The sequence below is a fragment of the Trichosurus vulpecula genome, chromosome 1 (genome assembly GCF_011100635.1).
Source record: "Trichosurus vulpecula isolate mTriVul1 chromosome 1, mTriVul1.pri, whole genome shotgun sequence".
NCBI lineage: Eukaryota > Metazoa > Chordata > Mammalia > Diprotodontia > Phalangeridae > Trichosurus > Trichosurus vulpecula.
Genome location: NC_050573.1, coordinates 322,998,856 through 323,011,288, shown reverse-complemented (window position 1 = coordinate 323,011,288; position 12,433 = coordinate 322,998,856).

The following is a 12,433-nucleotide window of genomic DNA, read 5'->3' as shown; positions in this document are numbered from 1 at the left end:
TGGCTAATGTGATAAAACAAGAAAATGATAAACATTGGAGAAGACATGGGAAAATTGGAATACTCGTGCATTGTTGGTGGAGTTGTGAACCGATACAACCATTATGGAGATCAATTTGGAATTATGCCCAAAGGGCTATAAACTGTGCACATATTTTGATCTAGTAATACTACTTCTAGGTTTGCATCCCAAAGAGATCATAAAAATCGGAAAAGGAACCACATGGACAAAAATATTTATGGCAACTCTTTTGGTGATGGCAAAGACTTGGAAACTGAGATATCCATCAAATGGGGAATGGCTAAACAAGTTATCATATATGATTGTAATGGAATACTATTGTGTTATACGAAATGGTGAGCAAGCAGACTTCAGTAAAACCTGGAAAGACTTATACGAAGTGATGCTGAGTGAAATAAGCAGAACCAGGAGAATATCATACATGGTAACAGCCACATTGCATAATGACTGACTTTGACAAACTTAGCTCTTCTCAGCAATGTAAGGATCTAAGAGAACTACAAAAGAATCCCAATGGAAAATGCTAACTACATGCAGAGAAAGAACCTTGGTGTCTGAATGCAGATGGAATCATACTACTTGTTCTCCTTTTCCTTCATTGTTTTGTTTTGTTTCTTCTTTCTCATGATTCCTCCCATTAGTTTGAATTCTTCTTTATATCATGACCAATGTGAAAATATGTTTAATATGAATTATGAGCCTGTATCAGACTGCATGCTGTCTTAGGAAAAGGGAAGAGAAGGGGAAAAATTAAAACCCAAAATCTTGTGGACATGAACATGGGCAACTAAAAATAAATTAATTAATTAAACAGCTGCACAAAACCCATGAAACTTGGGACAGCATACCCTCCACCCTAGAAGTAGAGGACATTTTAACGGATAGTTCAGAGTAAAGTGATAGCCTGGAAAAATGAGCAAACAATGGAAAAAAAAACTTTGGTATAGAAAGTAATTGTGGTGACAAGGAAGATCAAAATACACATTTAGAAGAAAACACAGTCAAAGAGCCTACATCCAAAAACTCAAAGAAAAATACGATTTAGTAACAGGCCATGGAAGAGCTTAAAAACAATTTTGAAAATTAAGAGGAATAGAGTAAAAATTGGGAAAAAAAATGAGTTATGCAAGAAAATTATGAAAAATGAGTCAACAGCTTGCTAAAGGAGACACCAAAATATATTGAAGAAAATAACACATCAAAAAATAAGCTAGGCTAAATGGCAAAAGAGGTCCAAAAGCCAAAGAGGTAAAAAATATCTTAAAAAGCAGAATTTGCCTAATGGAAAAGGAGGTTTAAAAACTCAATGAAGAAAACAATTTCTTAAATTTTAGAATGTAGCAAATGGAAGGTAATGACTATGTGAAATCAAAAACAACAAAACATAATCAAAAGTATGCAAAAAATAGAAGATGTGAAATATCTCATTGGGAAAACAGCTGACCTTGAAAATACATTCAGAAGAGATAGTTTAAAAATTATTGAACTACCTGAAAGCCATATCAAAAAAGGGCCTGGACACCAGGTTTCAAGAACTTATCAAGGAAAACTGCCTATATATTCTAAAGCCAGAGGGTAAAATAAAAATTAAAAGAATCAACTCTTCACTTCCTGAAACAGATCCCAAAATGAAAATTCCCAGGAATATTATAGTCAAATTAAAGAGTTCCCAGATCAATGAGAAAAATATTACAGGAAGCCAGAAAGAAACAATTCAAGTACTGTGAAACCACAGTCAGGCCAACACAAGATTTAGTAGGTTTTACCTAAAGGGTCACAGGGTTTGGAATATGAAATTTCAGAAGACATGTGAGGTAAGATTATAAACAAGAATCATCTCCCCAGCAAAACTGCCTATAATCTTTCCAGGAAGTGTAGAATAGATATTAAATGAGATAGAGGACTTTCAACAACGTTTGATGAAAAGACCAGAGCTGAATAGAAAATTTGACTTTCAAATACAATACTCAGGAGCCAAGATGGCCTCATGAAGGCAGCGTCTTACCGGAGCTCTCTCACAAGGTCTGTCAGATTCCTATAAAAAAAAGTGAACTTGAGCAGATTTGAGAGAGTCAGAAACCGTGAGCAGTCTTTGTGGGGCAAATTTCCGAGCCAGGAGAGTCTGAAAGGCCGGAGGCACGAACCTGTAGGCTCGGAGAGTGCTCCGTGTGGAGCTGCTCCAGACCAAGGCGGAAGCCGCTGGCCGGGAAATTCCCGTGGGAGATGGGCTAGGAGAAAGCTGGGCACCCGAAACCGGTGGAGATCCCCAGGCCTCCCAACACAGGATGGCAGTCTGTGGAAGCGACGAGAGGCAGCACAACGCCACCCATGAAACACCGTCTCCAGAAGTTTGCAGCCCAAACCTATTAAACGCGGATTCTTGAACTTGGGGGATGCTTAATGGCCAGGTAAATAGCTCTAATCCTTCCCCTCCCCACCCAGAGAATCCCTCCGGAAAAAAAAATGCTGGAACTGAGCAGAAAGTAGTGAGGCTTCAGTGGTCAAAGAGCAGAAGTTCATTAGTCCCATAGGGGCAGAGTCGGCAAGGGTCAACACCAGGAGCCCAGAGGTAACCTTGCTCCCCGAGGGGAAGTGCTAAACATCAGCTCAAACAACAAACAGCTGAGACCATTGCTGAAAAGCAAGTGCTGGAGAGCACCCACAGGGAGTGAGACGCCAGGGAGCCAGACCCCTCCCCCACACCTCAGGAAAATGAAGGTTATAATTCCAGATTCACAACCCCCAGAATAAGAAAGCTGGGACAGAAAGCCCTGAGGCCCAAAGGTAGAAATTCGTTGTAATGCCAGCAAAAGGCAAACCAACATGAAGAAAAACACAAAAAAAACCAAGGACAATAGATTCTTTTTATGGAGACAGGCAGGATCAAAATAAAAATATGGAAGGGAAAAGTAATGATACTGTAGATACATCAGATACCTCAAAAGGTAATATCAACTGGTCTCCAGCCCAAAAATCACTGCTGGAAGAGCTAAAGGAGGATTTTAAAAACCAAATTAGGGAGCTAAAAGAAAATATGGAAAAAATAGAAAAAAAATCCACTGATGAAACCAAGACCCTAAAGAATAAGATTGGTGAAATGGCTATGGAGATTCAGAATCTAGAGAGAGAAAAGGACACCCTGAGAGGCAAAATTAACCAATTGAAAAAGGAGACTCAAAAGCAAAATGTAAACACTAACTCATTAAAAATTAGACTTGAGCAAGTGGAAGCTAATGAATCTATGAGACACCAAGAAGTGATAAAACAAAACGTAAAGAATGAAAAAATAGAAAAAAAAATGTGAAATTTCTGATTGGCAAAACAAGTGACCTGGAAAATCGATCCAGGAGAGACAATTTGAGAGTTATTGGTCTACCGGAAATCCATGATGAAAAAAAGAGCCTTGACAGTATCTTCGAAGAAATTATCAAAGACAATTGCCCAGAGGTCCTAGAACCAGAGGGCAAAACAGTCATGGAAAGAATTCACTGATTACCTCCTGAAAGAGATCCCAAACTGAAAACACCAAGAAATATTATAGCCAAATTTCAGAGCTATAAACACAAGGAAAAAATACTGCAAGCAGCCAAAAAGAAGCAATTCAAATATCGTGGAACTACAGTCAGGATTACGTAGGATCTCTCAGCTTCCACCTTAAAAGACAGGAGAAATTGGAATATGATATTCCGAAGGGCAAAGGAGCTGGGACTACAACCAAGGATCAACTACCCAGCAAAACTAAGCATAATTTTCCAGGCAAGGCGATGGACATTCAATGAAATAAGGGAATTCCTGACCTTCCTGATGAAAAGGCCAGAACTCAATGGAAAATTTGATCTCCAACTACAAAACTCAAGAGAGACATAAAAAGGTAACCAGGGGGAAAAACCCCACAAAACTTATTAAACAATAAGGGCAGGTTGTTTACATCTTTATGTGGGATTATATCATCTTATGTATGTTTTATATGTATGTGTGTGTGTGTATATATATATATATATATATATATGTATATATGTATATATGTATGTATGTATATATGTATGTATATACATACAGGTATATAAGTCATTCTTGAGAATGGTACAGCTATTATGACAATTGAAAGGGATATACATAGGTTGTGAATGCCTGTATAAATTAACTGACGTACAGCATCCAAATTCTTAGTGTAGAAGTTAAGGGAGTTACAGGAAAAAAACAGATGGCAAGACTATACTAGTGGGGGGCCTTAAACTCATCTTCTCTGAACTTAATAAATCTAACCTCAAAATAAACAAGAAAGAAGTTAAGGAGGTTAATAGAATTTTAGAAAAGGTAGGTATGATGGACCTCTGGAGAAAACTGAGTGGGAATAGAAATGAATATCCTTTCTCTCAGCAGTACATGGCACATGCTCAAAAATTGACCATGTACTAGGGCACAAAAACCTCACAATCCAGTGCAGAAAGGCAGAAGTAGTCAAAACATGCACAAAAATTGTCCATATGCTAGCGCATAAAAAACTCACAATCTAGTGCAGAAAGGCAGAAATAGTAAATACATTCTTATTTGGTTGTGATGATATAAAAATTATTTTCTGTAAAGTACCATAGAAAAAAAGACTAAAAATTAATTGAAAATTAAATAATCTAACACCAAAGAATGAGTTGCTTAAAGAACAAATCATAGAAACAATCAATAATTTCCTTCAAAAGAATGACAATAGTGAGACAACATACCAAACTTATGTGATGCAGCAAAAGCAGTTCTTCGGGAGTTTTATATCTCTGAAGACCTACATAATAAAAGAAAGTAAAGGGAGATCAATAAATTGGCCATGCAACTGAAAAAGCTAGGAAAAAGAACAAATTGCAAATCCCCAATTAAATACCAAATTAGAAATTCTGAAAACCAAAGGAGAGAGTAGAAAATTGAAATCAAGAAAATTATCAAACTAATAAATAAAACTAAGAACTGGTTTTATGAAAAAAAGAACAATAAAATTGATAAACATTTGGCCAATTTGACTGAAACAAAGAAAGAAGAAAACCAAATTACCAATATCAAATATTAAAAGGGTGAATTCACCTCTAATGAAAAGGAAATTAAAACAATAATTTGGAATTATTTTGTCCAACTGTATGCCCATAAATTTGATAATCTTAGGGAAATGATTGAATATTCATAAAAATAAAAAGAAATAAAAGAAATAAAATTTGCCCAGATTAACATAAGGGGAAGTAAAATACCTCATCTCAGAAAAAGAATTTGAACATGTCATCAATGAAATCCCTAGGAAAAAATCTCCAGAGTCAGATGGATTTACATGTGAATTCTATTAAACAATTAAAGAACAATTAATTTCCATAGTTTATGGACTATTTGGGAAAAGAAGTGGTGTCCTATCAAATTCTTTTTATTATATACATATGGTACTAATACCTAAAGCAGAAATAGTCAAAGCAGAGAAAGAAAATTGTAGATCAATTTCCCTAATGAATATTGATGCAAAGATTTTAAATAAAATGATAGTAAAAAGACAATACCAACTAATCATGAGAATAATATACTAAGACCAGGTAGGATTTATTACGGGAATGCAAGGCTGGTTCAGTATTAGGAAAACTCTCCAAACAACTGATCACAACAACAACAAATCTAGTAGGGACCATATGATTATCTCAATAGATGCAGAAAAAAAGCTTTTGACAAAATACAACACCTGCTCCTATGAAAAAGACTAGAAACCATAGGAATTAATGGAGTGTTCCTTAGCATCATAAGTAGCATCTACATAAAACCATCAGCAGGCATCATATGTAATGCAGATAAGCTACATGAATTTCCAGTAAGATTGGTGGTGAAACAAGGATGCCCATTATCACCCCTGTTATTCAATTTGGTACTAGCAATGTTAGTTTTAGCAATAAGAGAAGAAAAATAAATCGAAGGAATTAGAATAGCAAAAGTAGAAATTAAGTTATCACTCTTTAGAGATGATATGATGATGTACTTAGAGAATCAAGTAAAAAAATTACTTGAAATAATAAACAACTTTAGCAAAGTTGTAGGATATAAAATAAACCCACATAAATACTCTTCATTCCTATATATTACTAACAAAGCCCAACAGTAAGTGATACAAAGAAAATTCCATTTAAAGTTACTGTAGACAGGATAAAATATTTGGGAGTCTACCTGTCAAGATAAACTGAGGACCTATATAAACATGAGTACATGACACTTTTCAAACAAATAAATTCGGATCTAAATAAGTGTAAAAACATCAATTGTTTGTGGTTACATGAAGCTAATATAATAAACATTACAGTTTAACCCAAATTAATTTACTTATTCAGTGCCATACCAATCAAATTAGCAAAAATTATTCTATGGAGCTAGATTTAAAAAACAACAACAACAACAACAACATTTGTCTGGAAGAACAAAAGGTCCAGAATATATAGGGAATTAATGAAAAGAAATGTTGGGGAAGCAGGCCTAGCTTTACAAGATATTGAATTGCATTATAAAGCAGCAGTCATCAAAGCCAATTGGTACTAGCTAAGAAATAGAGTGGTTTATCAGTGGAATAAGTTAAGTACATAAGACACAGTAGTCAATGACTGTAGCAAAGTATTCTTTGAAAAACCCGAAGAGTCCAGCTTCTGGGATAAGAACTCAATATTTCACCAAAACTGCTGGGAAAACTGGAAAATAGTATGTCAAAAACTGGACACAGATCAATATCTTACACCATATACCAAAATAAAGTCAAAATATGTCCACAAATTAGGAATAAAGGCTGATACTATAAGCAAACTTGGAGAGCAAGGAATAGTTTACCTGTCACCTTTATGGAGAAGGGAAGAATTTATGACCAAAGAAGACATAGAGAGCATTGTAAAATTCAAAATGAATAATTTTGATTATGTTAAGTTGAAAAGTTTTTATACAAACAAAGCCAATGCAACTAAGATTAAGAGAGAAGCAAAAAAACAATGGGAAAGAATGTTGACAAACAGTATCTCTGATAAAGGTTTCATGGCTAAAATATACAGGGAACTGAGTCAAATTTATAGGAATACAAGTCATTTCCAAATTGATAAGTGGTCAAAGACATGCACAGACAGTTTTCAGAAGAAGAAATTAAAGATATCTATAGTAATATGAAAAAATGCTCTAAATCACTACTGATTAGAGAAATGCAAATCAAAACAACTCTTAGGTACTACATTTCTCCTGTCAGACTGGCCCACATGATAAAACAGGAAAATCATAAATGTTGAAGAATATGTGGGAAGATTGAAACACTGTTTCATTGTTGGTGGAGTTGTGAACTGATTCAGCCATTCTGGAGAGCAATATGGAACTGTGCCCAAAGCGTTATAAAAGAGTGCCTCCCTTTTGACCCAGCAATACCAGTTCTAAGGCCAACATCTAGAGACCACACAAGTTGGAAAGGCACCCATATGTACAAACATATTTATAACAGCTATTTTTGTGGTGGCAAAGAATTAGAAATCAAGGGGATGCCCATCAATTGGCGAATGGCTTAACAAGTTGTGGTATATGAATACAATGGGATACTATTGTGCTATAAGAAATGAGGAGCAAACATATTTCATAATAACCTGGAAAGACTTATATGATTTGATGCTGAGTAGAACCAGGGGAACACTATACGTTATTACAGAGACACAGTATCTGGGATGACTAACTTTGGTGGACTTGGCTCTTCTTCGCAATACAAAGTTCAAAGACATCTCCAAAAGACTCATAATGGAAAAAGCTATCCACATCCAGAGAAAGAATTATGGAGTCTGAATGAATAGTGAGGCAAATATTTGCTCTCTTTTTTCCTTCTGATTTGGTTTTGTTACTTCTTTTTCATGATTCATTCCATTGGTTATAATTCTTCTTTACAACTTGACTATTTTGTAAATAAGTTTAATGTGAAGGTATATGTAGATGTTCTATTGGATTACCTGCTGTCTTTATGGGAAGGGCGGAGGAGATGAAGGGATAGAAAATTTGAAACTGAGAAACTTGTGGAACTGAGTGTTGCAAACTGAAAATAAAATAAATAAATAAACAAATAAATTTTAAAAAAGATACAACCTGCAGGAGTAGAGTTCAGCCTGAGTGAAATGAAAATATCTCCAGGCAGATTCTGCAGAATCAACTGAAAAGCCCTGGGTGCAGCTGGGTTGAGAGCCAGCCTTAGCTTTAACAACTTTTATTTTGAAGATAATGTTGAGGTCTGTCTGATAAGCAGGAGAATATTAAAGGACCTTCTGCTATTGAAGGATGTCAAAAACATCTATGCAGATCGTCCATGTCCCTGGCTTTGGTAGCAGGGAGAAAGAAGTAGAACACATTGGTGAGTGCAGTTTTGGCAGGGACATTGTTGCCTGTAGGACCTTGCAGGAGAGCAGAGTCCTTGGTTTTAGCTCCAAGGGAGAGAGGACAGGTATAGTTTGCAGGTGCTCCAGGGATTTGAGGGAGCAAAATCATTTGTGGGATTGTGAGGACCCTAGTCATAGTTTAGGAGTGGAGAAGAGAGCACAAGGTTGTTTCCTGAGACAGATCCCAGAAAATAGCAATGAGAAGGAACTGAGACTTGGGGCCTCACTGCCTGTATTTTGGGACTAGAACTTGAAACCACTAAAATCTGTTTAAAAAAAACTAAATAAAACTAACTAAATAAATAACAAATAAACAAAGGAGAAAGAACTCACCTATAGATAGTTACTAAGAGAACATCTGGGTTTATATTCAGAGGAAGATAATGGAGCTAAAAAAGGCCACACCTTTTCCAATGAGAAACATCAAATGATCCCAAGCACAAAAAGAGTTCTTGGAAGAACTTAAAAAGAACATTAAACTCAGATAAGAGAGATTGAGGGGGGGAAAGAAAAAAAATAGTAATTAGAGTGATTCAAGAAAATTATGAAAAAAGTTGACCAACTTGTAACAATCGAAACTGAAGAAAATAATTCTTTGAAACCTAGAATTGGGCAAAGGGAAGCTAACAACACTGTAAGACACCAAGAAATCATAAAGCAAAATCAAAAGAATGAAAAAATAGAAGGGAAAGTAAAATATCTCATCAGAAAACATCTGATCTGGAGAACGAATTGACATGCTATTGCTCAACTATAACAATAGTTGGAATATCTGAAAATTATAATTTAAAAGAAGAATCTTGATGCAACATTGCAAGAAGCACCAAGGAAAATTTCCCTGAAGTTCTAGAACAAGAAGGCAAAGTAGAAATAAAAAAAAATCCACTGATCACCCCCTGAAAGATATACTAAGAGGAAAACTTACAGAAATATCATAGCCAAATTTCAAAGCTCCAAGGTTAAAGAGAAAATATTGGAAGTAACAAGAAAAAAATATTGTGGAGCTACAATAAGGTTTACAAAAGACCTAGAAACTATGTCATTGAGGCACTGTAAGTAATACTCTGTTCCATGCATAAAAAAGTTTGGATTGTGACCAAGGGTAACTTACCCAGCAAAGTTAATTATAATAGGGAATGAAAAATTAAGGACATTTGCTGAAACAAAAGGCTTTCAGAATTTTTTGACAAAACCACCAGAAGTGAAGGAAAAATTCAATATTTTACATCCAGGATACATACAAGGTAAACTTTCAAAACCAATTACAAGGGACTCAATAAGTTCAAATTGTTTACTTTGTATGTGTGTGTGTGTGTGTGTGTGTGTGTGTGTGTGTGTGTATAACATTCGCAGTACTCTTATAATTGTCATCCTTATTTGGGTAGTTTGAAAGAAAGGTTTGGTTTGAGCTGAGTATGATGAGGTGATTCTTAAAAAAAACTATTTAGGGTGAGCCAAAAAAGAAGTAATTATCTCATACAAATAAAAGGAAAAGTTGATACAGAAGAAGCTAGTGGAGGGGGGGAAGGTAGGTAGTGCTAGAATCATACTCTTCTCAAGAATGGGTGAAAGATGGAAACACATATTTACATGTATACACACATAATCAGATACGTACACATATGTATATGTATATATGTGTGTATGTATGAATGTACATATGTATGCATGTACATATGTATGCATGTACATATGTATGCATGAAAGTCTTCCAAATTCAGAAAGAAATAAGAGGGCAAGGGGTTAGGTTAGGGGGAGAGGACAAGGGAGGGACTTTCAGAGGCGTAGGTAGGTTAAAGTATAGGAGGGCAAGGTAGTCAAAATAAAGCAAAGGCGTGAGTAGATATAGGGTAAATAGGGTATGGATAGTGAGGGAAAATAGGAAGGAGGGAAATACACAACTAATTATAGCTTAGAATGTGCATGGGACAAATTTACCCATAAAATGGAAATGAGTAGCAGATTACCAATTTGAATTTAATGGTATGTTGCTTTCAGGAAACATTATAAAAATGAGAGATACACACAAAATAATAATGAGGAGAAATTAGCATGTAGAAATGCGTAGAGTAGTGAGAGTATTAGCATGTAGAAAATGCATAGAGTAACTGATCTCAGACAAAGTTAAAATACATTTAATCAAAAGAGAAAAGTAGAAAAACCACACTATATGTAAGCAATATCATTCAATATTGTTTTAGTTGATTTAAAATATCTGTCCTAGATAGCATAGAATACCTGTATATACACCTGTCAAAAAAGACAGAGAAACTATATAACCATAAACATAAAACATTTTTATGTAAATAAACTCAGATATAAATAATTGAAGTAATGTTTATTGTTCATGGGTAAGTAAAGGCAATATAATTCATAAAAATGTCATTTTTACATAGCTAATCCATTTATTCAATCTCATCCCAATTACATTACAGGAATTTCAAAAGCCCAAGGGAAAAAGATGTAAAGGAAATAGATTCAGCAGTATCAGTCCTTAAATTATATTATAAGTGAGAGCATTGTTGAAGTCTATAAGGATAATTTTGATTATTTTAAATTAAAATTTTCTTGCATATATAAAACTTTTGTAGCCAAGAATGGAAGGGATGCAGAAAATTGGGTGGGTGGGGGGAACTTTAATAGACAATCTCCCAAATAGTTTGCAATTGTGTTGAAATATTTCTGTGGTATAGGAAATGATGAGCTGGCTGATTTAGAAAGAGCCATGTAAAGACTTGGACCTATCAAAGAAGATGCTATCCACCTTCAGAGAAACGGGTGATAGGTGGAAATAAGTAAAGCACCATCTTACATATATATGTATGAGTGTATATGTGCATATATGCATGTTTATATCAATCTATCTATGTATCTGTGTTGATGATTAATTGTAGCTTTCTTTAGGGTTGGGGAAAGGGAGGACAAAAAACTAAAAAGTGCATAGCATACAAGAAAAAAACAAAGAAACAGAGAAAAGCTGAACAGATTTGGAAACAACATGTAGTATTTATTATATAGATTTTCTTCAAATGGAAATTTATTGTTTATATTGAATTTTCCCTTATGGTCCGCTGTGTACATGGGAATGTTTTTTTTTTTTTTTCTCCTTTTGTTTAAGTAAAAAAAAAAAAACACAAAAGAATCAGAGTCAAGCTTGCTGGCCAATAGTTTATAGAATATTTTCTCACAGTTTTCAATAGGCCAACAAAATTTGCTCCTCTACCACGCTATAGTATTTTTTCTGTCTTCTTGTTCTTTAAAGAATTAGTTACAGGACAGGGATTATAATGGTAATTTATTTTATTACCTATTGCGATAATGTACCTAGACCTGGAGACTTGAACTCATCAATAGAAGTTGGCTACTTTCTCATTATCTCTCTCTCTCTCTCTCCTTTTTTTTTTCAAAAAAAAATTTCCTTCCTAATTCAAATGTTATTCTACTTTGCAGAGGAATCAGAAGCAAATATGTATAAAAAATCTACTTTTCTCTATCATTTGATATCATTCTTTCAATCAACAAAAACAACAGTTCTATGCAATTTACAAAGCCTGTTTCTTTACTACAATAGAACTAAAACTTTTTTTTGTTTTCCTTGAATTCCCTCACCAGACTCAGGTCATTTTTACCCTTATCAGTTTTGACTCAAGCACATTCTTATGCATCCTCAATTGCTTATTTTTTTCCATCTCCTAGACATATTTTTAAAATATAAATTTGTTGATTCATCCACATAGGTATCTTTTGTTTTATTCCCAAATAACAATATCAATTAACTTGTCATAACAACAAAACAATGCAATTAAATTCTTATCTTAAACAACTTATGACTAAACTCATTGGACAAATTGTCCCCAAATGACTTTGAAAGATAATACTTTCTCTGTCTAGCAATAGGAGAAAACAAAACTATACATTTCCTGTATATCAAAAACAATATCAATATTAAAATATTTAATATTCCTTCCTATTTTATATATGAATTGTCATAATTAATGGCTCACCGAAACTCTATTCCAGTC